The following is a 25,467-nucleotide window of genomic DNA, read 5'->3' on the forward strand; positions in this document are numbered from 1 at the left end:
TATGAGAGAAATTCACTGCGAGTCTTTTTCTCAATTAGTATGTGAGTGCCGGTCTGAAATTTTCAGTGCCTCTAGTTGGCTTTTCTTCCAAGGAGAAATTCTATAAATATAAATTAGCGACTTAAAGTGAAGCCTTCAATGAAGGTTTTATGTTACTCAAGGACATACAAATATGAGAAACGATTTGACATTGATGCATGCTTAAAGAAAAAGTGTGACCTTTTGAAAATGAAGCACACCAATCTGACTATCAATATGATGCCATTCATTTGAGAGAAAAAAAGGGAAAGGCTTAAAATAAAGCTAAATGTAAAGCTATAGGAAGAATATAAATCGTAGCACAAAAACTTAGAGAATTTAGATTTGGTTAATTATTTCTATGCTGTTATAATGCTTCTTGGTAATAAATCTCATAGCACTGGAAAGTTGAGTATGTGGGTTGCAACCATGAAAGATCTTCAATGCCCATGCCAAGCAACTTATTCTGCTATCCATTCTTGTTTTGAGCCTCTGGTACCACAGGTGCTGCCAATCAGGTGTCTGGTTAGCAGCACCTGTGAGCACGGACCTTGCTATAGTGGTGAGATGGTGTCTGCTCCAAGCATGCCCTGTTTGACTGATGTTGACAGAGCCTGTGGTTTAGGGTACCTTCAAACTGAACTGGTGTTCTGCAAAAGCAACAAGCTGCGTTTTAGGATCTATGTGAGCTTTAATACCGTCTTCAAATAGAAGAATTTCCATATGAATCCTGATTCTGCATATAGCAGCTAGATTGTTGGGTCAAAGTGTAGTGAAGACACTTGCTGATTGCTGCACTGATAGGAAACATGTTTGCAGAGCTTTTCCCTATGCAGAAAGATATCAAGATGAGATGCAACAAGTGGCAATCCCACATCTCCGCAGTCTAAGGCTGAGCTCTATCCTCTTAGATGACACCGCTTACCCCCATAGAGTGTGGGGTAGAGACTACCCTGAGAAACTGGGAGTTGAGAGGATGGTATGGACTGCCTGCAGTCCTGACTTCAGCCTCACTAAACACTTGTGGAATCTGCTTGTGGGTGCTGTAGTAGCTGAGATGTGACAAATGCTAGTTAAAGAAGAGGATACCATCCCACAGCAGTGTGTGACCAAGCTGGTGACCAGCATGAGGAGGAGGTGCCAGGCTGTTATAGCTATGTATGGTTCTTACACATTCTACTATAGTTCTGGTTGTTAAATGAATAAATTATTAAATTGACAATATGTCTTTTCTTCAGAGTTCATGCATCCAATCCAACAAACACACCAAGCAAGAGTCAATACTAGAATAAGCTGTTTGGCATTGGCAGAGAAGATCTGGTAACTCTGCTGCTCAACTCCCATATGCAATTTCCTTAAAAATGTGGCACCATTTAAGAGGAAGTAAACAGGCTTTCCGGTGGCATAACATTTTTTGCCAAAAAGCATTGTTACAACAAAGAAATCATCTACCAGTTAACCATGTCAAATGATACTATATCCACCTAGACACACATGTAAAGCTTTACTTATTTAGGCTCCTTCCAGAAGCAGTTGACAAGACTTAGCAAACTATGACCACTGAACATGTAAGCTATGTTTCATTTATTCACTTTGCCTTTCTGGGTTAATGATCAATATTTTACAAATACAGATGATTTTAAAAAAAAAAGCCCTCTATATAGACCATTTACATCCATGCAGCCAAGGTTAGTAGTATTCAGATTACAAGAGAAATGTAGAAATGTTCAAATACCCAAAATCTTGTTTCTTGCTTCTCTTAAGAGAATTTAACCTTTGTCCTCTTGTGAAGTCTTCAAACGTTTCCAAGCAAAGGATGAGGCTGATACTTGCGGTACTTTCTGGTACAAATTGGCAAATGTTAGCTCACTAATCACCCAGTACTATAAAAATATCGCCATGCATTGTCAATTAGAATGGTAGGATTTCCACAATTTCCTGGAAGTCGGTTAGAATTTCCTGTTGATATGGACTCAAGGTATTAATCCTTGTGGCACTCGTCCGACTTTTATCGGTATAAAGTTGAGAGTTAGGTTGTTGTTTTGTTGTTTGTATATTTTACACAACATTGCTCAGATTTTATACTTTTTTATGTTAAAGAAGCTTTTGCATTAGCAGCACCATAGTCATCAATGGAGTGCATTTTCCTTTATTCACAGTCTGTGTTGTGAACCCACTATTTACAGACATGCTCAGAATGGCTGTAATCAAGCAACACAACATGCTCCTTTCAGGTTCATAGCACAGAGATAGAGTGAATAAGAGTGTATCACACAAGTCTAATCCTAGTGATTGTGTGCTTTGCCCAGGATGATGCTATTGTTTCATGGATCTGTTGTTGGCTGGTTTCCAGCACTGTCTCCTTTGTCACGTCTCCAGCTCATCATCCCATCTCTGTCTTTTTTTTTCCTGGAAGCAGCCCTCTTATCAGGCTTTGCCTCTTCCCTTTCTTCCATTGCTTTAATGCATCTTGTCAGATTGAGTGTCTCAGAGTCACAACTCTCTCATTTTTGGATTACAGAGCCCTCCAGGGTTTGTGCTTTTTATCTGAAACCCCACCTCCACCGTTCTTCTTCTTTAACTTTCTCTCTCACTTTTTTTTCTTTTTCTCCTGAGACAATGGCTCCTATTCCCAAAAAGCTTCTTACTCCAAACCCTCACCTCATCCTTCTCCGTGTTCTTATGAATGGAGAAGAAAAATCATGATATCCGAGAAAGGGTCCCATAGTATCATACTGTGTGCTTCTGTCTTTATGCATCACTGGCTCACGTTAGAAAGGGCAGAAGTCTCCACCCCTCTGAGGACTCCTTCCACTGTGTAAACAGTTATCAGTGGTTATATTTTTACTATCTAGCTGTGCCAAATAAAAACACTCACACCACAAAATCTCCTTCTGTTAAACCAGCAGCTTCACCAGTAGACTACATGTGAGTGCAAAGTACAAAAATACATCAGCTCAGCAGGAGTGGCCTACTTCAGACAGCAGTTATGTGCTACTGTTGACTAATTCAGCTGCAAGTTCCAGAAAGACTTTTTAACCCCGCTGAATGGTCTTGAGGGTCCAGACCCCACAAAAAGATCAACTTGATGCCTTTTTATCCTTAATGTCTTTGGTTTCACTGTAACAATGCATATAAAATATTCATAGAGGGACTGAGAGTTACAACAGAGGGGTGAGTTTCTGCATCAGCAAACTCAAGGAATTTCCTCTTTGTTCTTCAGCTAGAATAATGGGATTCGTATCATTCATGTAATTGGTTCAAACTACAATCACAACAAGGCTTATTTTTTTTTATTTTTTAATGATGCCATGAATGAAATCACACACATAAGTCACAGTAAGATGATTCTTTGTGGTTTCTTATCTTAGCAGCAGCTGCTGATTTCCTTAGCGAGTTCAGTGAACTGCCGTCATTCATTAGGATTTTTGCTTGTACCTTTTTTAGTCTCTGCAGGAGGCGGTGTTTGTTAATTTCTCACATCTCTGCACAGGATGCAGAGAGTTGCCAGGATGAAAAAAGTAAACCTTCTCCTCCTGTCTTGTCCCCCTGTTCTCTTCCTATCAGTCAGCTCAGCACCCTACGGTGTGGTGAGGCTAAGCAGACGGCTGTCCAGACTTCCCAGATCATTACACAGGAATCACACTGGGAAAGGTGTGTGGGAAGTGGCTGCGACTCAGTGTGTGCACCGGTGTTTACTGACATTCATCTCCATATGTCATGACCCCAGCCTATCAGAAGCCACAGATGTGTATCTGGCTTTGGTTTAGGTGCAATGCACGATGTTGCATGTGGTGGTTGCATGTTACACGTGTATTATCATGCCAGATAAGATTGTATCTCCAGAGTCGCTGTTCATTTACCTTCCCTATCAGATAACTGTACGATATCCACTGTGCACACCACACAGGGTAAAACATACTGTTTAGATGATACAATTCACACGAAAAAAAAAATCTCAAATGAACACTCTCAAATCTCAAATGAAAACGACCGGCTCTTGTACCGACTCCAATTACATTTTGGCGTATCAGTATGAGAATACATACTCCGGAGCAAATTAAACCCCTTGCTTAACCAACCTCCCTCCAGCAATTCAATTCTATGCAGTGCTGAAATCACTTCCCTGACTGCACTGCCAATCTCTCCATATGAGTGGAGAGATTCACTCCAGTCTATTTCTGAAGGTCTAATAAGATGAACCCTCACACTTGCCATGCTTAGATAAGAAGTCACTTGAATGTGTTGAAGTGTTTACCATGGCTCAGACTTGCTTTCCATATACACAATAACCCTTCTAAATATCTTAACCCTTTCATTTCCTGACAAGTTATGCTAGAACAAATTTGCAACAAGACTCCATTAGAAATGCATGGCTTCTTTGCTTTTGCATGAGTAGACTGTTTAATACAATGGGTGCATCCGTTAATGGCTCTCAGCTTGAGGTGGGAACCACTGGTGGGGCTTGAAGCCACTGCAGGTTGGAGGAATATGGAGGTGGTTTCAATTGTATTTGTATGAATTTTGCTGGAAAATAAACAAACTAGTGGTGTTGTGCTGACCTTTATGTCACTAAAATTCAATTTGGATCCTTTTTTTAATGTTAATGATTGATTAAAATGAAAGACAGAACTTTTTCAGCTTCTGAAGTGAAGAAAAAGAAATGGAGAGAGCCACTGCTTTACATACTGGATGATATTTCATTCCAGCCGAAGTCACAGTTTGTCATTTATAGAGATTCTGGATAACTACAGTAACATCAGATGAATATCCTAAGGGGAGACCGGCCTTACATGGATATAAAGAGATTGTTCAGATGGAATTCTTTAGCATCTTATCCTATTATTAACCTTGTTATCAGCCTCGGGGCATATAGTTCTGCTTTGTTTATACATGCTCTCTATCATTTCTGTGCCATTTCATCAGAGCCCGTTCAATTGCAAAGTTGAAGGATAGGATATCCCATCATCTAGAGTGCTCTGAATCACTTCTGTGCTTGATTCAAAGCTGTAAATATCCTTCTAAGCGTGACTCCTGTGTCCTCTAAGAGGACAACTCCAACCTCCTATTTCAGATGCATCAACTTCCCCATGCCCTCTGACATGCACACAAGCACGCAAGCCAGAGCGCGATTAAGTGCACAAGCAAACATGCGATGTGGTAGTTATTCATTAATGGAATTACTTTTCAAGTGACCAGGGAGAGGTTTGCAAACATGACCCCACCTGGTAATTTTTCTGCACACTCCCACTCGGATAAACCAAAGTGCAAAACTGCCAAAACAATATCCAACTAGAAAATGCAAAAATAAATACATTTTTAAAAAGTCTAATTCCACCCCCAGACCCCCAAAAATGGTTTGTAGAAGGAAGTAAAGGTAATTTATTTTGCACTTTTCAAGAATAAAAGTAAGATATTTTATACTTAAAGGGTATAAGTGGATAAAACTGAACAAAATCAGGCCTGCACAGGTGGGTCTTGGGCTTCTATTTAAAGGTCTCAGTAGCATCCACAAATCTTAAGTCCAATTAGAATCCAGACTGCAGAAGGGATTTCCACAGTCTGGGAGCCTTAACCTGGTCCAAGGTACCATCTACAAGCACTAATCAGTTTGAGCTCAAAGACCTGGTAGTTACATATGGATGTAGAAGTTCACAAACATATGAGGCATCTGACCGTGAAGAGCTTTGAACGTGATCACCAAAATCTTAAATTGAGCCCTGAGGTTTATAGGCAGCCAGTGTAATTGTTGTCACATGGGACCAATTTTAGAGGTCCTTTGAGAAGCCTCACAGCAGCATTCTGAACCATTTGTAACTGATCCGGGGATAATATGCTCATGCAAAGGAATAACGAATCGCAATAATCGAGTAGCTGATTAAACAAAAACATTTCTATTTAAATATTTAAAGCCTGACCCATGATATAATAATAATTGCCAGTAAATTCAGTCTTTATTGAACCTTCTGACAAATAAAAAAAAAAGAAATTAAAGATTTATTTGCAGATATTGTATCATGTTTGCTGCACGTATAATTTTTTGTCATTTATTGCTTAAAAATGTATTGTGCAGTTTATTTCGTCACACTGGAGTCTCAAAAACTCATATATCAAATATGCTATACACTTGACTTTAAAGGGTTAAGACAGAAAATATTCCTCAGATGATAAAAATAAGTTTGTGCAAGATAACCAACATGTTTATCAAAACGGAGTGGCTGATGAAAAGTAACACCTACATTTCTCACAGTTGGGAAGGACTGAAGATGAAATGGGTCCAATATTCTCAATTACCATGGGGACAAGTTTGGCATGTACAGCTGGATAACATCTACGCAGCAACGCTAAGAGATGTCTTCAGTCACTGAAGTGGAAGCATACACACAGCAGACAAAGTCTCAGGACCGAACCGTGGACCACAGCACAAGATGAAGTGGTGGAAGGGGATATGAAATTAGCAGCAGAGGCCGACAAGCTCCCGTGAGAGCGATAGAAAGAGAACCAATCCATAGCGGACCCAGAGATGCCAACTCACGTTCAAAGTGTCAGTCAGGATATAAAGATCAACTGTGTCAAAGGCAACAGAAAGATCCAACAGTACGAGCCGAATATTTACCTCCATCTCTATTCAAATATGCAGCATATTTAAAAAGAAAAAGAAGTGCTGTTTCAGTAGGGGGACAATAACCAAACTGAAACTTTGTGAAATATTATGTGCTGTTACACCTTCTAAACGTTGGTTGGAAACTACTTTTTCTCAACTTTTGGAAATAAAAGTCTACATTTTTAAGGGATGGAAGGGTCAGGGCTAAGCTCGTTTTGAAAGAGCCTGTCTATACCAAGCAAAGCCCCACAATCTTATTCGTATGGCGTCTCTTTAATGAAAAATGTATTTTTTTAGACATCAGTCCACTTTTTTGATGATGCTTATAGATATATTTAGATACTCCAGCGATGACCAGTGGCTATTTATAGCCACTGATTGCACGATCACTGGGGCACAATCAGGCCATGGCGACGTGGCAGACGTGCATTGGTTGATTGTTCTCTTTGAGCTTCTAGTTCTTTTTGATTATGGCTGGTTGATTGCTCAAGAGCGAGCAGTCACCGATGCAGCTCCAAGCACACACAGATGAACTCCTTACACAATGTAACTTCTTCAGAATATGACCTGCAGTAATCATTGTAACCGTTTTGTAATCACTGTGCATGTTGATCCTGAGTTAGGATGAAGGAATGAGTTTAGACAGGACACTCTAGAGTCAGCCGCTGTTTAATCTACTTGGCTCCTGGTTTGTAATCCTCTTTCTTATACTCTGACCTCTAGGGTTTAGAGCACAAGACTGAACACACCACTCTTTTTAGAGGATACTATAACAATAATCATCTTTTCTCCTTCTGTCCCGTTCTCCTGACTGTGCCACGTGCCACCATGAATCTTTGTAATTATCCCCGCGCTGCAGATGTTAACATTTGAATAAATTCCTCAGCAAAAAATCCCCCCTGATACACATTTCTCCGGACTACAGAAAGTAATATTCCACCTGAACATTCATAGTTACAGTAGCTGCAAAGACTGCTGCAAAAGTGGTTTATCAAAGTAATAGGTGCTTTCCACTTTGGCACAGGGAGGAACTGGAAGTTAACAGATGTCTGTCTGAAGGAGATGTAGGTCAGCGAGTCCCATCAGATAAAGAGGACGTTGTTTCTGTGGCCGCTTTCAGCTTTGGCAACCTATCAGATCTGTAGCCCCATCTTACTTCCTGTCTTTGAAGAAAAGCTGTGACTTTTGAGGCTTGTGAAGAGGTCATGTCACAGCAATTATTGCATCATGATATCATCTACCCCCATTTATCCTCTGATAGCAACAGAAGCTAAAGACACGGGTTGTACCCACCTTTGTTTCTGCTTTGTCCCTAGAAGTGACAAGCTTTTATTATGAAGCTAGATGTATTTAATTTAATGCACCCATTTTTGTCATGCTAAGGTTTGTTCACTGCTGCAGGGTTAACAAATTGCTTAATGTGGCATAATCCTCTTCAGTGACTTATCCTCTGGGATGCAGGTCAAAGTGCACGACCCAGGAAATTGAAACCCTTCAGAAATATTGAATGAAAAGCTGAGGGGAGTTGTGCCATGTGAATAATTTAGAAAGGTGTGAAAACAAACACGTTATATGCTCCCCTGTAAAGGCCACACAGCCCTGACTTAAGCCTATATAAAGCTCACTGTAGCCCTGACTCAAATGACACCTCTCCACTCACCCTCCCTCTCCTTTCCTCCTGCTCACACATGGCCTCCACCATCCTGGCTATCCATGGTGGATTATGGGAAGGCCTCAAGGCCGGTTGACTGGCTAGTTTCACTGTCTGCCGGCTGTGACCCACATCCCTCTCTTTGGCTAATCCTTTTGTTCCTGCAATCGCACAGTACCTAGCCACATCTAATCCTTTGTGCTGTTTTATTTCAGCATTAGATTTCATCTCCTCCAAGCGTCTTCCTGACGATACCCTTCAGTCCCCTCATCAATCGTTGCAGGGTGTGAGTAGAATTTTTTATTTGCCAGTTCAAAAAGGAGGGGGAAAACAGTTCTGGTCATTTGAAGAGCTGTGTTGTGAACTCATTTTGTCATAACCCCCAAATACAAAAGATTAGCGGACACGCAGCTACTATACTGCCTGCTGTATCAGGCATTTGTTCATAATCTGAACCTGTCAGCAGTCACTTCCAGATGGGAAACTGATGCATCTTATTCCCCAAACTCTTCAGTATATTCAGCATATTGTTAGTTCACATCATGTCATAACTGTGGATCTAAGCTTGTTAACCTCTACAGCAGGTAAATAAGTGGGTTAATACAGTTTGAAGCATTGGTTCACTTTTCCCCTTGTAAAAAGTGCAGGAGCAGGAATGAAATGTGGGGAAAAAGATTTGGCTTCTGGTTTTGGCTACAGTAATCGGATTGGTTTTTCCGTCTCTGGTGGAGATTCAAATCAGAGTGGCTCCCAGGTTTAATGTTTTTTTAATGTTTTTTTAATGATGCTACAAAGAAAATAGGCCATATTTATTCCCATCTCTCAATCACACACACACACACACACACACTCCACAATTAAATTGGTCAGAGACCCTTGAGGCATTTGGAGCTTCCTCGACAACTAACCCGGGATCTACTTTAACAAATAAAGCCTTCTGCATCTATTATGCATGAATGTATAGACACTTATAGACACGAGGAGGAACCCTAAAGTAAAATTAAGCAAATGCTATGCTGAGCTGTAGATTGAGCTATTGAATGGATAATTTATGATGGTGAGGAATTAGATGCACACTTCTACAATAGCAGTGCAGTAATGACAGTATGCCACCAAAAACACTGTAATCCTGTGAAATGTTTCTCCTCTATTTGCTCTGTTAAATTAGCTTCTCCTCAACTTTTCATTTATATCTGTCTTTTTAGGGCTTTTCATGACCAGTAACCGTGAAAATACGCTCACAGACTCCGAACTCCTAGTAAATGCATGAAATATACTCTATACCTTTGTCACTTGCCTCTTCACCTCTTAGCGGTGCAACAGTGTCATGTGACACCACCACAGCAGGCAGGAGCAGAAGCTGCACTCAATCTTCCTTGTAAGACACACTTTAGAGATTAGCGGGAATTCTCTGAAAGATCTTACTGGCAGATCAGCTGCTTTCACTTATTTATTTAAAATTGGTCTTTGATTTCACAGGTAGAAAAAGAAAAAAAAAATCTTCTCATTTCTACACCCACACCTCCAAATCTACTTTCTGAAATGATTAATTCATCATCAGGTTCCTAACTGATTATGATAACACTGATTCACCCGATGGCTACGTATGTGGTAACATACTAAGACTGAAAGGCTACAGCTGCAGCATTGTTCTTGTAATGCACAGAGCTATAGCACTATACAAAATGAGGACATTTTTTCTTGCTGTTGTTGCTTCCTATCGTACATAGACAAGCAAGATGCAAAGCTTTGATTTATGCTTCGTCGTGGAGAGAGAATGCGTTCCGGATAAGGGTGAACCAATGTGTTTGGCTGGGGTGGCTTTGTTACTTTATCCAAATCTAATACAGAGCAGAAGCTGAACAGAACAGCTTCCACACATCAGGGAAAATGCCTGACATCAAATTTGTTTTTCCCTTTACTCTGTAGCCTGATAAAATAATATAGGATGTGTGGAATGCATCTTTGCCTGGAGAAAAGCTAGGTCATTATTAAAGCATTATTATAAGCCAGCCAGTGTGTGCAGTTTTCAATTGCATATAGAAGTGGTTTGGAAAGTGTTTAAATAAGAGGCCACCGTGCACATTACAAACTACACTCAGCAGACACTTTTTTTTCTTTTGGGGGTATACTTAGCTAGTAACAAGTTTACTTTATTAACTGCATTAATTCTTCATAGCACAGATTCAACAAGGTGATGGGAACACTCCTCTCAGATCACACAGCTGCTGATGGTTTGTCTGTTACACAACCAATGATGTTATTTTCTCGGTCCACCACATCCCAAAGGTACTGGTTTGAAATCTGGTGATGGTGGAGGCTATTAGAGACCATTACAGTGAAATCTTTTTTGTGTTCAAAAAAACAGTTTGAGATGATCTGAGCTTTGTGACATGGCATGTTATCCTGTTGGAAGCAGCCATCTCTGAGTGGTCAGCAACAATGCTCAGGTGGGCTGTGATGTTTAAATGATGCTCACTTGGTACTATGGGGCCCAAAGTGTGCCAAAAAAATCCTCACCAGCAGCAGCAGCCTGAACCGTTGATACAAGGCAGGATGAACCCATGCTTTCATGCTGTTATTTGGGTTACTGTTGCCTCCCTGTCAGCTCGAAGCAGTCTGGCAATTCTCCTCTGACCTCTGGCATCAACAAGACATTTTCTCCCAGACAACTGCTGCTCGCTGGATATTTTCTCTTTTTCAGGCCTTTCTCTGTAAACCTTAGAAATAAATGTGCCAGTCTGTGCCAGAACTGCAGCAGATCATACATGCCTAAATGCTCTGAGTTGCTTCCATGTGACTGGCTGATCAAATATATGCATTAACAAGCTGTTTAATATACCGGGTATCAGATATATACAAGTACTTGCTAAACTCAATGCATACTGCTTGAAACCATGCAGACCTAACATTGTCTGTTATAAATCGTAATGATCTGGAAATGCTGACCACAGATTTATTTTTTTTAAAAGAGAGCCATTTACAAAGTCAGTTTTAAAGTTCATAATATCAATCAGCTCAAATTCATAACATTATTTTCCGATTTCCATATTTCCTGACTCTCAAGTAAGAACCTTTGCAACTGGTGAGTAAAAAAAAAAAAAAAATCATTAATCTTTCATGTCATGTGAAGGCATTTGCAACAAAGGATTTATTCATGTAGAAAACCTGAGAATGAATACTGAAAACCAGTATTTAATCTGCATAATTGTACCCAGCGCTGTCCAGCCTTGCATGCATAAAAGGGAACTTTAACATTTAACATGTAAAACGCAATCAGAACACATTTATAACTAACAGCCAGGCATAGATACCCCATTAAGTATTATCCTAATTACCCATCTCAGTGATGTCTGTAGTTGCTTTCAGCACCTTTCATTTTCTTTTTGTTACCCAAATTAATTGGCCGCTCTACAGATTCTACGGTACGCCACATACAAGATGAAACTTTTGCATTTTTTTCTTCTGTGCTGAACTCTTACCTGGCCCATTGTTCTTTAACTTTTAAAAAGAATCTACGTGGACCTCAGTTGTAGACCGTGTATTATTATGCTGAAGAACTGATTGCAAGTAAAAAGAACTATTTAAAGCCCTGCTGTAGACTGGTGGCCTGTCTACGGTGTACCCTGCATTTCGCCCAATGACAGCTGACCCTGAATTGGACAAGAAATTTGGTGGATGGATGGAAAAATCGATTTGATTCCCTGTGATATTTTTTCAAAATCTAAAGGAAACAATAAAATGAATGTATGGACTGTGAGACAGCAGCAGTTATGTTTTGTCTGTGGACCCACCCGTACTCTGCTTTTCTGTCTCAAAGTCAAAACTTGGCAGCCGAACATCATAACTACTCAATAAATTGCTGTCCAGCCTGCAGTAGGCCTTGTGTATCACGTCTAAGCATTCAGACGACAGCTTTGAAATGCTTGTGGTGCAGTTTCTCTGGAGTGATCTGCTTGCACATGCAAGCCACAATCTCAGCGTAGCAGCGGCTGACTGGGTAAAGTGTGGAAATAATTGTCTGTCGTTGCTCGTTGGCTGCTTTGACGTCTGCTCAATCCCTTCGCGGGGCAGTAACAGAGTTGTTCGGCGTCTCTGTCAGCATGTTGGGCATAGGCATGGCGTAAACGTGTGCTACATGCTAGTTCTCATCTGTAGCAAATTCCACGAGCCACAAAGTGTTAGACTTGTCAGTGGGAAGACATGAGATTGGAGCGGAGGCTGAATATAAAAGCTAGAGGTCTGACCCCAACAAATGGACGAGACAGCTGCTGAAAAGAATTTTTCTTTTTTTCTCCCCACCAAATCTCATCCTTCATCTTTCTTTTTGAGACAAGCCAAACATTCAGACAATAGCAGGATGTTTTGTCCACGCAAGCCTTTGTTACCATTTAGAGTGTGTGAGCAACTGTTTGGTGCACACAGCAGTGACAGTGGAAAATTCCTATAATTTAATTGCAGATGTGCAAAAGACTCTGTTGTAAGTATACAATATAGGATGTTTTATGTGTTGCCTCTTTGATTTGAGTAGAAAATATCAGTGGAAAAAAAAAAAAAGAAAAAAAAAAAAGAGGGGAAAAAAGAAAATATCAGTGGCATTAATCACAAGCTGAAGAAAGTAAAATCGCCTCAGAGCTCAGTATCGACCCTAATGATCGATGTGTCTAGTATTTATTCAAGCATGTTCTTTTATGTAACATTTACTCCTGTAGTGCTTCCAATCAAAGCTGTAGAAAGATGGAAACCTTTAAATAACTGTAATCAACTTTTCATCCATATTGCTCTTGTCAGAGAGGAACTGTTGTTCATGAAATAAATGCCTGGTGATTGAAAACAAGCGCAGATGAGTGTTTTCTCATCATCCCTGGTCACTCTGCTCCACTGAAAGTGAGAAAGAAAAATAACTTCCATCACAGCGTGAAAGCATGGTGAAAGATGGTGGCCGTTTTGCATCTCTGTTATCTGCTCTTGTACTACCTGCATACTTTTAATTGCTTTTCCGAGCCCAACCGGAAAGTTCAGCAAGTGGGACGTAATCCAGGGTGAAACTTTCCATCGTGTTATCAGCTTTAGTCAAATGTCACTCAACGAGGAGAGCAGTCATCAGGGGAAAATTTTGTCCACTCGCGTGTCACTAAGTGATGGATGCCTCCAGAGTAAGTTTGACTACAGTTGCGGAGCTGCCTGTAGGGCAAATGTGAATAGCGCCAAGGATTTTAGCACTGCTTTTCACAGGCATAGTGGAGATGCCATGTGAGGTCACAAAGTTGTAAATATATCCCAGAGAGAGTGTTAAGGACCTCGGTCCAGGCTCACATCAGATATGCTGTCCTTCCTCCAGCTCTGGAGTGAAAGGGATCAAAGGCGCTTCAACTAAGCGAGGACTGGAGAAGGGCAAGCAGTGGACCTACTGCTATATCAGGACGTACATTTTCTCTCCATGTTATTCAGAGATATATCATTTGTCTTATCTAGGTTGCTGTTTTGTGCTGACTTCCCTCCCTGCCAAAATTCTGTACCCTGCCTCTGAAGTGGAAGCATGAACAGTTATCACAATCAGTGCAAATGTCACCTAGCATAATCTCCAACTTGTTAAATGCTTATTACATCTTGTCACAGCATACCATATGGCAAGGGATAAGATTTGAAGAAAAAAAAAAAAAAATCTTATCCGAGCTTCACTGCAGACAGCCTGAGAAAAAAAATACAATGGAATAAAGCGATGATTTTGAACAGATGTGCACATCAAAATTTGATTTATTGGGCTTGGAAACGCGATTGGCATCCTCCGGTATCTAGACTGCTGGTGCTCGTACTGATCTTTGTGCACGGTGGATAATATTTGTCTTTAGAAGGGATGAATGCACGCCTGGATAAGTGAGTCTGCTGAATAAATGATGTTTATAATCACAGCCCTGGGTGTCAACTAATGTGCCTGGGGAGATGGGGTGGGGGGGTGGGCTGAGGGGGGAGTGGTGTTGAGTTTCTCATTTGTCCGAGCAAGCCCCTCCAAGGCAGAGGATAATGTGCATTTAAACTGCTGCATGGGTGGGTAATGGGATTGTGAACACGCTGGTGTCTTGCTGGATAAGCGGCTCTGATAGTGCCACCGACCTCCTTCCCAACAGCTGGGACAGGGAATCGTAGCAAGGGCTCATTTTGTTTGCGTGTTTAGGTTGAAGGCGCCAAGTATGAGACAAATGGGCAACGGTAGGTGTGCAGGTGGGAGGCGTGAACTTTTCCACAGCTGGAAAATAAATAAAGGGGAAAGGATAGTTTAGGAATTAAAGTGGCCTTTAAAAAAAACAAAAAAAAAACAAAAAACGAATTAAAGTGGCAGAGGGGTCATATCTGCTAGCAATCCACTTTTTACATTAAAGTCATGGAAACTAAAGCCATATGATCACGTTTTAAACACTGTTATAACACTGAGTAATATTGAATTGCATGCAGATTAGCAGCTTTATATTTTCTCTGTTGGGTAGTTTCAACTTGTGGCCGCTATTCCACTTTGTGAATGCAGCTCGTCTCAGGCGGCCTGTGTTGTAATGACTTTCCAGACAGTTCTTTTCGGGAAATTGAGCAATTCTAAAAAAGAAAAAAATATTTTTCCCGATTTCGACTCATGATTTGTCCTCTTTGAAGCTCCGTTGGTTGCCTGGTGTTCTTTTGAAAACTTGCATATCAAACTGCTTATTGCAAGACCTATTCAACAGCTGACACAGTGTTAATTAGCATTCAGCTGAATATAAAGCACTGGGCCAATCTGATTAATTCACAGTTAATTCAAGCCATTTCTCTTTAACTTCAAGGGAACCAAGTTAAAATCAGGATAAATGAGAATATACATATATTAGGGGTGTGTCGAGAAGGGAAATTATTTTACTGCTATTGTTAAATAATTGTCATTATTACCATTGCATTAATAATATAATCTGCAGCATGGATATTGCATTCAGAGGGTTAAACAGTGTCTCTTTCAGAAAGACTGAGTTGCAGGCTGACAGGAAGTTGTATGCAGAAGTGAAAGCAGATAGTTATTTTGAGCCGCAGGCTAAGACGAGGCTTTAACAATGTAACAGATAGCTTTAAGAAGGCCTTAAGCAGTTATGACTATTTCATACACAATGCATATCTGTGCTTATTAAAGAGTTGGAGCTCGGTCAATTAATTGGGGGTCGGAAGCTTTGTTCGGCGCGATGTTCGGACAATCTATTGTGCAAGTGACTTGGAGCCATAGAAGGAATTGCAATACATGCTTACAAAACACTTATATATCAGATCATTTTATATTAAGGTTTTAGTAGAGGTTCTTGGTTAAAACATTTATTTAGTAGAAGACATACACATAGTCTCAGTGAGCTTCTGGTCTGGTAAAAGGTCAGAAGTGCAACAGGTGAATTGAGAAAGAGTATTTGAGGACGAGACACAGACAGTAGGTGAAGAGGTGACACAAAGAGCATGTGAGGTCGTGACACACACACATAGAGTTAAATTTATTCAGAGGAACCGTCCTTGTTGTCTCGGCAAGAAAGAGGAACAATTCATTTTAAGATAAGAACGGAAAGTACCACGCCATGAAAATAGAAGATGATTTTCTAGGTGAAAAGTCATGATGATGTTGATCTGATCTATGTATAAAATGTACCGGTGACGCATGAAGGGGCGTCAGTAAACAAACCCTGATGCTATAAAATATCTGTTCATGCTTTGATTAAGTCGAAGACTACTTCCTGTCTGCGTACAGAGTTGTCTTCCCACGCGTGTATTCATTAAAATCATTGTTTGACCAAAGACCTTCTGGACCATGGGTGGTGTGTACTCTCCTTCCTCAACTTTGAATCTTAACATTTGGGGGCTTCGTCCGGTGGTTGAGGAGGGAGAATTGGAGGTTTAGATGGAGAAATTTGGTGGTCTCTGAGGTGGTCTGACGGGCAGACATGAATTCCAGTGGTCTAAGTGAGTGGGCATAAGCCGGCTTATCCAAAAGGTAAGGCACTACCTGTTGAATTATTTCCAAAGTGTGCCAAATTGAATATGATAAAATTTAAGTCTACTCACTGAAGTTACTGGTGGATGTCTGTTTTGATTTTGATGAGAATGTCATGACAGTACTGAGGATTTAAAGCAGTTGGACTGCTGGAAATGATTTTAGTATGTTAGGGAATTTGGTTATTTTTTGGTTATAAGGTTGGACCTGCTTCAGTCTTACACTTTGTTGGGTGTTTTACTGTTGTTCCAAAGTATTATAAATTACTCCAGAACGCCAGTTGGACTGGTAGGAAGCGCAGAGCCCGGAGGTTACGCTCCCTCCTTGTCGTGGACGCGCGACATTGACCTCTCGGCGAAGAGGGATAGTTCAGTGTGGTTTAACTGTGGGGTACAGGGCAGCCTGGAATTAAACTAGGAGTTAGTCTCCTTACCGTTTGGAACGGTACCTGCGCTTTTTTGGACAGGAGAAGTTGGTCTTCGGGCGTGTAACTTTAACTTAACACTTCGAGGTAAGCCTTGGCTGTGAAATGCCAAAAATAGAGCTTCAGGCAAAGTTTGGGTTGGTTGACGCTTTTAAATTGAGTTAGGGACTTTAGAGAGGAGGCCAGAAACTGTTGGACAGATACTGGTTAATTGATTACAAAAAAGTTGGACTTTTATCGGTTAGACCGTTAACTTAAATTTTTCAAAATTCGGTAGGTGTTAAAAGGCATAAAATCTGTGCAGTTGTAAATATAAGACGTCTTTGTGAATATAAAATAATAGATCTCTGTGTGAAAGGAGTCTGAGGCAATGCTGGAGCTATTTTCAGACGGTGTGTGTGTGAGTGAAAATGCAAATGAGTAAGCAGTGAACTGTTTAAGCCACAGTTGGTTTTACAAATACTGCTGCAAACAGTGTTGAGTGTGTGTTTCAAATGCCATTTATGTTTATTAGAGGACTATAAATAAAGTTTTGAGTTGCCGTAGTGGATGTATAGTAATTGACTGAGTTTGGATGTAGATATATAAATATATTGAGTGCACTGTATATACTTAAGACTAACACATGACTTTCAGTAGTAACTTCTCTCCAGTATTAGTTGCTGGTGTGTTTTATTTTTTCAATCTCTTGTGTGTGCGGTGAGAATTAATAGAGGTTTCAATTTTTGTTTGTTTGTTTTTTACTTGCTTTTTTGATTATGACAACCATGTCTAAAATACTCTTAGGAAAGTGGGTTTTGAGTTATATCCCTCAACTCTAGTCACACTTTAAGTGTGAATGCGGTGACTAGAAGGTTTTGAATGATGAATAAAGGTGTGAGAGGTATTTCTTTGGTGATGTAAAGTAGGAGGTTTTAAAGTTTGAAAGTGTTTTTAATTTGAGAGAGGCATGAGTGATGTTATAAGAATTTGAGTTTCTTTTTCTTTCAGTTTAAAACACATAAGTACATACACTTGGTACACCTGTTTACTCTTTGACTTTATTAAAACAAACGGTGTATTTGAGTTTGGATTTCAGTAATTGTATGTTGATATGGTAATTTAGTTTTATGTTAGGTGAAGGAGATGTCCATCTCTGCGTCTTGCAGGATCGAAAGTGAAAGTTGAAGGTTGTGATGTGAATGCTGTGAGTACTCGATTTGAATGATTCTGTGTGAGGTGTACAAAATACTAAATAATAATAACACTATGAAAGTTGATAGTAGAGTGAGTGCAAGGTGATGTGTGAACAGAGGAAGTCTGAGAGAGAAGTGTGTGCGTAGGCAAAATGCAGAGTGTGTGCGTGAAATAAGGGAGTATTGTTTTTACATCAAGGTTTAGTAGAACTAAAGTAGAACGTTACAAACAAACAGATAAATAAAGTAAAATGAAGAGAGAAAATAACTGACAATTACATTAATGAATAGAAAACACACATACACAAAGTGCCATAGGTGAAATTATTCTAGGAAGGAGTCAGAAGTGAGATAGTTTAATATAAGATGCAATGAAGGAAGCAGCTTACATTCCTTTAATTCCCAGAGCCAGTGTGTTCCCTCCCCTGCCCACTTGGGCCCCGTATCAGGCGAGTATGGAAGGCTGGATAGCCCATGACGGGTAAGATCCCACCTCGAAACCCTGGGACAACCTAAGGCAGGCACAGTCACGATTACTCTCGGCTTCAGTAAGAAGACGGGACCTGACGGGTAAGGCCGCTGGGCTGAGGTGGAGGTGGAAAGTGGCAAGTGGAGCCCTACCTTCTGGCTGAGGACAAGGAATGCTGCTATTTAAGGTAGGAAATCAGAATTTGGGTTAGTAAATTTGGGGAGGAGAAAATTGACTGTTTAAAGGCAAAATTATGAAGGAGTCTGACACACTGCAAAAGCACCATATGCAAATTCACACACACAAACAGAAAATGCATTAAACTTATAAAGACAAGACAAGCTCATGGAGTTTAATGCATAGACACTGATTAAACCTGGCTAAGAACACAAACATAGGCAATGAAGAACAGCTTGCTATTTTGTATGAATGATACAATGGTGTGAATGTTTAATAAAATACATTTGAGTTTGTAATTGAGGAATAGAAGAAGCCATATGACAAAGGGAGTTATGAAAACAAAAAAGGGATTAAAGTAGTTTTAAAAAGAGTGACTTAGGAGTGCTCTCGTACTGAGTGATCAACACTAGTGATCACTGTTGGAAGAAATAAAATGATTTAATGAGTTGGGAATGTTTAAACATATGTTTCTGTTGTTACAGCTTCTTGAGAGATGACTCAGTATGCAAATTAGCTGGAGTGTGTGATGACGAAGGAACTTCCTGAGTGTGTGTGTGACTGTGACTTTCAGGAAGAGGAAGCATAGCAGAGACGAGAAGTGCCGATTGGGGTAGGGAATTTATAGTTTAGTGATTATATGATGTCGCAAGGGTTTTTTGCTGAATTTAAGTATGTTAAAGGGGGTGATTTTTGTTTGCAAATTGTGTGGTTTTAATGAGACTTTCGGTGTATTGAGGAGGTGAAATTATGTGGTGGCAAGACTTGTGTGTTTAAGGTTGTTGTGGTGATGGGTTGATTCTGTCAGGTAGGTTGTTGTTGTTATTTCTGTTTTTAATAGAGGGAGTTTTAGGAAACATGGACATGTCTAAAAAATTGGGCCCATTATTTTGTAACAGTGCACTTAAAGAAAACCTGTCAGGTGATTTTGTTTTGTTTTTATGAGCTAACAATCAGCTCTATTTTTTTCATTTCTGTTTTACGCAGGCCTGTAACAGTGAATAACGGCGCTGAAAATTCTCGGGAAGAGCAAATATAAGGCGGCTTTCCAGATTACAATTGGCTGAGGAGAAAGCTACCTGGGGACTGATCAAGGTCGTAAGTCCCTGTAAAAAGGATTTTATGCGAGTCAATCCAGTCCAAAAGCATAAAGAAATATTTTCCTATGGAAAATAAAAAATGACTGAGCTCATTTTGCTGAGGGTGGAGTATCTGATCGTGCGGGAAGCTCCACTATCAGCAAATACATGGTGTGACTGCATGTAAGTGAATGTGTGACTGAATGTGAGTGAGGGTGAATAAATGTGGACAAACAATTTGCCTTTACCAGAGAAAATTTCTGTTTTGTTTTGTTGACTGGGGTTAGATTATGGGATTATAGTATATTGTTGGGAGGATGCCAAATGCTAAAGGGGAAATATTTTTTGATATAACTCAGTTACCATTAATTGAAGAAACACATGACTGATAACTGTTCTGTTTTAAGTTTATTTTATGACATAGATTGGAACATGAGTGAGGAAAACTGAGCATTTTTAAGTTTTGTATAGTATCTTGACACATGAAATGTATCAAGATAAAGGGGGGTTTAGGGTTTAATAATTTAATTGTTTAATAATTTAGGATCATTTTAGGACCTTTTGGGTTTTTGATCATTTGGATATGGTAAAACTGAAACTGTTATTTTTAAGTTAAGGTTAAAGGATTAAAAGTGAACTTGTCACGGTTTGCGAGGTAAGCCGTGTGGAGTTGTAGAAAAGGACCCAAAAGGCGGCAGCTCTGGTGCAGGTGAATATTTATTTACAACGGTGGGCACAAAACAGCACTGGTGGAAAAACAAGAAACCGGAAACCTAAACTGGGTAAGCTAATAACACAAACCAGAAACGAGACGCAGGGAGACCGAGGGGAAACAACACAGACAAACCAGCAACTACCATAACAGAAGACACAACTTAAATACACCCAGAGCACGGGGAGAACACAGACATAACAGGCTGGGGGAAACATGGAATAAACACAAAGAGAGACGAGAGCTCATAAATACACAGAGGGGCACAAGGGGGTAAGAGTCACAAAGGGAAAAAACACTTAGGGAACACCACAACAGGACACCTCAGAAAACCTGGCCTAAATAAGGAGCGAAAATACAAGGAACCAAGAATACTGGGCCAACATGGCCCAGGACCATGACAGAACTGAATCCTGTTTAGAAGATACAATGCCGGTTTTTCAAAGCTGTGAATAAATCTTAGAGGGAAAATTAGTGAGGGTTGAAGGAGTAGAACAGGTTTGATTTTTTGATTTCTAGAAGTAGTGGTTATAATGTAGGCGTACACATACAGATATTACATAGGTTTATCTTTAGGATAAAGGGGGAGCTTATAAATAGAAATGATTTTTATACATATTGCATTTTGTGCTTTTAAAGGAGTTGTGGCTCAAATTTGTCTCTGGAGGGTCACGAGCCTTTGGCTAGCGCTATGATTAGCCAATCTACTGTGAGGATAATATGAGTTCATGAAGGATTGCACACGCTTACAGACACAGAGTTAAGAAACACACATGACAGTATTGATTCCAGGCAAAAGGCCTTAAATTCATTTAGCTTTTAACTGAACTTAAAAGAAGGACCAAAGAGGAAGGAAAGCATATATTTTGGTTAGGTCTGATAAACTAGAATTAGAAGGTATTGTTACATTAAAGGGAGCAAATGAAATAAAAAGGCTATACCAAAATGGGTTATAACATAAGAAATGTGAGGTTAAAATGAAGTTAACACATAGGAGTTGTTTCAAGGCAGCATTTAGCTATGATGAAATGTATACAGGAGTAATTGCTTATATGCTTAAACTTAATTGATTAAAGTGGTTGTTTTCTTTTAGAGTAGAGGAACTTGCAGCAGCGACAATTTGTGCACAGGATGTTGATGATTAGATAAGGGAAAAATAGAGCGAGCAACCGGACGTGAAAGCAGGGCTTAAAGAGTTCTAAAGGGATGAGTAACGTTGAAGAGTATACATAAATACAAGTCAATAAGTTAAGAAGATAATTAGGATCAGGCTTTTGATTAAAGAGTCCCAGATAGGATAAGTTAGGGAGATGCAGGAAAAGGTGTTTTGTTTCTTTTGCAGAAGATCGATCTCGGCGACCACAGGAGGGGCGAGGATCCTGGAGATCTCGAGGTTCGAGACCACCAGAGAAGGGTCTGCGTGAGGACACAATGTATTGTGACCTCTGGTGTTCCAGAGGTCAAAAGAGGGAGTGTCGAGAAGGGAAATTATTTTACTGCTATTGTTAAATAATTGTCATTATTACCATTGCATTAATAATATAATCTGCAGCATGGATATTGCATTCAGAGGGTTAAACAGTGTCTCTTTCAGAAAGACTGAGTTGCAGGCTGACAGGAAGTTGTATGCAGAAGTGAAAGCAGATAGTTATTTTGAGCCGCAGGCTAAGACGAGGCTTTAACAATGTAACAGATAGCTTTAAGAAGGCCTTAAGCAGTTATGACTATTTCATACACAATGCATATCTGTGCTTATTAAAGAGTTGGAGCTCGGTCAATTAATTGGGGGTCGGAAGCTTTGTTCGGCGCGATGTTCGGACAATCTATTGTGCAAGTGACTTGGAGCCATAGAAGGAATTGCAATACATGCTTACAAAACACTTATATATCAGATCATTTTATATTAAGGTTTTAGTAGAGGTTCTTGGTTAAAACATTTATTTAGTAGAAGACATACACATAGTCTCAGTGAGCTTCTGGTCTGGTAAAAGGTCAGAAGTGCAACAGGTGAATTGAGAAAGAGTATTTGAGGACGAGACACAGACAGTAGGTGAAGAGGTGACACAAAGAGCATGTGAGGTCGTGACACACACACATAGAGTTAAATTTATTCAGAGGAACCGTCCTTGTTGTCTCGGCAAGAAAGAGGAACAATTCATTTTAAGATAAGAACGGAAAGTACCACGCCATGAAAATAGAAGATGATTTTCTAGGTGAAAAGTCATGATGATGTTGATCTGATCTATGTATAAAATGTACCGGTGACGCATGAAGGGGCGTCAGTAAACAAACCCTGATGCTATAAAATATCTGTTCATGCTTTGATTAAGTCGAAGACTACTTCCTGTCTGCGTACAGAGTTGTCTTCCCACGCGTGTATTCATTAAAATCATTGTTTGACCAAAGACCTTCTGGACCATGGGTGGTGTGTACTCTCCTTCCTCAACTTTGAATCTTAACAGGTGCAACAATACTCGTATTGATATTGAATCGTTCGATACAGTGCTTTCGGTTTGGTACGCATATGTATCGAACAATACAAAATTATTTATTTATTTTATTAACTTTTCTTCTGACGATGCTGTCTGTGTTGAGCGCTCAGTGGATCTGTGTTCGACTACTCCGCCTAGGCTGCACTGTCGAGTGCAGATCCACTGAGCGCAGCGCAAGCTAGCAAGACAGAAGCTAAGCTCGTTGCAACATAGCAACTGCCTCAACGCTACCCGAAATTGAACCTCCCCCACACTCATTCAGATCTGGTGTTTGCAACTATCTTGGTTTTCATGTGAAGCATGATCCTGATGGTAAGCGCGTCATGGACAAAACTAAAACAGTATGTCGGATGTGCCAGTGTGTTAGTGCAGTTAGCTTGTTAACCTGTTAAAAAGAGACGTTTCTCTGTAATAAACTCTCTTTTCCAAAGATGAGTGATTTCTCGATCAGATAGTTTTATTATTGTTTTGTTGTTTTAGCAAAATTAAATTTAAAACTGTACTAAAATATATTATATTAAAATATATATTATAATTTTAATAAATGACAAATTAAAAAGGCATGAACATTTTTTGTATCGAAAAAATATCGAACCGTGACACCAAAGTATCGAACCAAACCAAACCGTGAATTTTGTGTATCGTTGCACCCCTAATATATTTAAAATTTGATTCATGTCAGTATTATCAAATTCTGCTCCATGCTTTCTTGTATCAACATTTCGAAGTATGGTGTGAGCATCACTTAAAAGGTAACGGTTTAGGATGTCAATCCCAACCAGTGGTACAATTACCCAAAAGAAGACTACTCAGAAATGACAAATTATTTAAATAACTGGTAGTCCTATAGACGTGAGCATAAAAGTAAGCATAAAGTAAGCATAAAGTAATAGTAAATGATTAAAGTAGACAACTATTGGTCAAAAGGTGAAAAAATACAGTAGCAATAATTTGCTAAAATTACTGCTAATATGCTAAATTGCTAACAAAACTGATTTCAAAATTAGAGACTATTTTTTAATTCAAATTGTCAGCTAAGCATTGGGATAAAAAGATGAAAAATGACCTGCTGAAGTTCAAACAGACCATTAGAAATGGTGAAGAAAAAGTAATTTAAGAGATTTTGAAACTGGCCTTTTTGCTGGTGGCAGGCAAGCTGGTTTGAGTGTTTCAGAAACTGCTGCTGTATGGAGATTTTCCTACACAGTCATATCTGGGATTTACAGAAAATAATCCAGCATAGAGAAGATACCCAGGGAGGCAGAGGAGAGCAGCCAGTCTGCTTTGAGTGGATACGAAGACAGCAGTAACACAAATAACCACTCGCTACAACCGAGGTATGCAGAAAAGCATCTCCAAGAGCACAGTAATTTAAACCTTGAAACAGATGGGCTACAGCAGCAGATGACCATAATGGATGTCATCATTTCCTTTTATTTATTTATTTTTTTTGCCTGTCCCGTTTGGCTTATTTGCAATCAGAATTATTGTCTAAAGGCGAAGAAAGATGCCCAACGGATTTACTTTACCAAATGGACAATCCCAGCCTTGCCGTAATGGTCTATTTGATTCGCCTTTTATTGTTTATTTTATTTTATTTTCACTTGCTAAATACGGGACAGACTTGACTGGGGAAAAGAAAAGGGAGAAAGAAAGAGGGAAAGAAAAACAGTGAGGAAGATGGACAAGGGCAAAAAACAAAAACCAACAAAATAAGCAGACAAAAAATACATATCAATCACCTGGATCACCTGTTGAGAAAGAAAAAAGAGAAAACAAGCAGAAGGGAAAAAAAAAAAAAAAAAAAAAAAAGAGCAACATAATAAACAACATCACGATGATATATGGGAATATACAGTAACAGTACAGCACGTAAGATTGACAGCGCAGTGTGCTTTGAGGTAGGAGCCAAAAAAGGGTGTAGTTTGTGTGTGTGAGCACCCGTGTGTACACATGAGCATGGGCGCGCTTGTATTTAAAAGGTTCCTTCATGTAATGATCTGCTAGAGGGTGTGGGGGGGCCACAGCCCCGTCCTCCAGGGCATGAAGCAGGTACGGAGGAGATCAAGACTCCAGACATCCAGAGGCCCTCAGAACACAAGAGACCAAGGAAGACCAACAGAGGGGCAGCCGCACCACTATCCCAGAAAGAGCTGAGGAGAGCCCCAGATGAGGGCTCACTCAGCAGCCGCGGAGCAGAAGCCAGGGGGGGTTGCAGTGACGCGCCCGTGAGCTCCGCCGGCAGCCAGCTGTGCCTGAGTGACCGAGCCCCAGGCCGAGAGGTTGAGGGCACCCCACCCCCAAAGTGGCCCGAGCGAGCCCCAGGCTCCAGGCCCCGACAAGCAGCCACCAAGGAGTGAGCCGGTGTATACCCGGACGCCCACCCCCGGACACAAAGAACCACCAATGCACCGATGTCTGAGGGCGTCTGCCACTGGCAGGGGAAGTGGTGGGGGGAGATAGGCCTCCATACCTTGGAGGACCTGAGATGTCCCCAGAGAGGTGGCGTCTGGTACCCAACCTGACATATAGACGCAGACATACAGGCACACACAGACACAAACATCCATTCCCACCCTCATGCTCTCATATGCAATTACTCAACACTCACCCAACGTGGGGGGGATGCCTTCCCTGCACCCTGGTGACACATCTTTACCCCAAGGCCCTGCATGT

This window comes from Aulonocara sp. 'chitande type north' Nkhata Bay, linkage group LG9, assembly GCF_057382095.1.
Source record: "Aulonocara sp. 'chitande type north' Nkhata Bay isolate Kocher_YH1m ecotype deep benthic linkage group LG9, A_spYH_male_GT1.1, whole genome shotgun sequence".
NCBI lineage: Eukaryota > Metazoa > Chordata > Actinopteri > Cichliformes > Cichlidae > Aulonocara > Aulonocara sp. 'chitande type north' Nkhata Bay.